Below are 2,774 nucleotides of genomic sequence, written 5' to 3'. Positions count from 1 at the left end.
CATGGGTCTGCTGTTCCGCTGTTCCGGGTTCAGATAGCTGCCAGCCTGTTGCCTCAAGCTATTTGAATGTTGCATGTTGGGAGATGTAGAGAGTTTTTGAGTTTTTGTTCGCACTGAGTGTGGCAGATGTAAAGGAAGCTGTCCTGAACCAGACAGGTCGGCGTTTTAAACCAACTCAACCCAACAGAACTATTTTGGTTTGCAATGTAACTGTATGTACATGTATACATATATAAACATATAATTTTGGTTACCTGTGGTGTGGTGTGGTCTAGAAAAAAAATGAAGGTTTAAAACTCAATGCTTCAAAGTAACATGGTATTATTAATATTACCGATTATCAAACCGTGATATTCTGTAAAAAAGTAAATAATTTCAGCAGCATTGCAAATTATATCCTTGTAAGTACTGGGTTATGTTCACAAGACCAATACTTCATGTGAATTTAACAGATTTTAAATATACTTGACATGAGTGCATCAGATCAGGGGCCCGTTCTTCGTACGTCGCTAGCTCAGTTAGCTGGATTTGATTGTTGATGATTTGGCATGATCTGGGATTATTTGGTTCTTTGAAGCTCATCCTGGACTTGCTGTCATAGCAACAGGTCTGTACACTTAAACCTGCTCTGTAAACAGGATTAGATTGCATCTTTTTAAATGCAATTGATATTTAAAATCTATCCCAGCCACTGCTACTTTATTACAAAAGTACCCCACTAATCCGGTGACAATAATTTTAAATAATAATCATTTAAAAATGTATTTGAAAATAATATAATATTGTGTAATCAATAATACTATAGACACAGCCAGTTTTACTTACTGAAATATTTATTTGTGGTAAAATAATTGCTTTATAATTGTATTCGAGTCTTACACACATGCTGTACAATTAATCTGAGTCGTGCTTTAAGACAGCTGACGTGCTATGATTTCTGACAGTTCACTCTCCTGTTCCCCTCACACACACACACACACTCTCTCACACACACACACACGCGATGTGCAAAACTCCGCATTTGAACAGTCAATAGCAAATACTTAAACTAATAACAAAACATACTTACAGTCTCTGATTCAGAAGCAGATTGTCATAGCGAAGTCAGAATTTACCTTTTTAAAAAAAAATTATTTATTTATTTAGAAATAGCCTTTGTGCACAGCCAGCCTTGTACTCTTCTAGGTTCAAAAAACTGTCGTCCATAAAATGCGTTGCACACATTCGAACATCTGGGTTGTGCTGTTCTGTTGTAAATAAATCTTAACCAATGATTCCTAATTGCATCTACTTCCAGAAGGCCAAATAAAGTGCTTTTGCTTTCGCACTGAAACACACAGCGTCTCCCTGACATGCTGCTTCAACACTACTGCTGTTACTGAAACCACGCCTTCTTTCTTTGCGTGAACATTTGGGCGCATTATGCTAATATTTCCACACAGTGACGTAGACATGTGGGGGCGTGTTAGAACGAGGCGTTTTAGGGGGGCGTGGCTGACGGAACTTTTATAAAGAATATCTCTTTGCTTTTGAGACTTTAGTCTTTGCAACTTTACAGATCTTCTTTATGCACCAAGAGCTTGTAACACTCCAAAGAGAAAGGAAAACTTGAAATCGCATCATATGACCCCTTTAAGTTGAGTGCTGACCGCTATTATGGGAGTGGCTTGCTGGAGCGCAGGAGACGCAGATACTAAAGAAACTTTCATTAATGTTGTCACATAACAAATCTGCTTCAAAGATAAAATGACATGAATTGCTAATTACAACATTGAAATAAAAATGTAAAGCCTGCACAAATACTAGAAATCGTGAATATAAATAATTTGGAATCATGTAATGAATGAATAAAAAGTGCACATTTCATTGATCTATTATAACATTTATGTAGTTTTATTCGCTTGGCTGTTTCCTCATAAAGGTCCAGAAATGTGTCAAGTTTTGTCAGGTGTCTTTTTTTAATCCAGATATTTTAATCAGATCCACAAATTCGTTTGAAGAACCAAATTAGCCAGTGATCAGTTATCAGGATTAGAAGATCTGGCATCTTTCAAATCATCTCAGATATATTCAGCGAGGCACCAAGAACGGGCCCCAGATCCTTAAACTAAATATGATCTTTATGCTGTTTAGCATAAAAATGAGCTGTTATTCTGTAGGGCCAGAGGAAAAGAGATAGATCTGAGAGATCTTAGTAATTATTTAAGAAGATGATAATCATTCATTCATAGGTTTGTAGGTGTTTCAAGAAGAAGAAACTAATCCGTAATGAATACATTTTAAGACAGCCAATATTATTAGCATTTTCTGTTGTGGTGCAAAGTTGCTATTTTCAACACTTTCTATTTTTGTGGTTATTTTGATTATTATTATTTCAAAACCAATACAATGAGAAATATGGTATAGGCAAAGGATATTCAGATCAGATGTCATTCTGAAGCAGAATACAGCTACATCAAACGAGAAAAATGTCAATAAACAACTTGCAAGATCAACTTTAGATTGGTCTTCATACTTTTAAGAATAGGTCTTTTCTAAAATCTCTAATTAAAAAGCAGGTTCTTATTGTGACAACTTACCCCGGCGGAAATGCTCAATAGTATTTCGTTTTTTTTTAGTCAAGTCAAGATGCCTGACTCAACCCCACCCTGAGAAGCAGTCGCTGAGGTTTAAAATAATAATAATAATAATAATAATAATAACCAGCCCCTGGCTTTCTATGAAGGTTTCTGTACAACTTGTCGAGTTCGGCGCACTTTGCAAACTCCTGTGCG

This window comes from Sinocyclocheilus grahami, unplaced genomic scaffold (assembly GCF_001515645.1).
Source record: "Sinocyclocheilus grahami isolate Dianchi unplaced genomic scaffold, SAMN03320097.WGS_v1.1 scaffold853.1, whole genome shotgun sequence".
NCBI lineage: Eukaryota > Metazoa > Chordata > Actinopteri > Cypriniformes > Cyprinidae > Sinocyclocheilus > Sinocyclocheilus grahami.
This window is presented reverse-complemented; position numbering follows the sequence as displayed.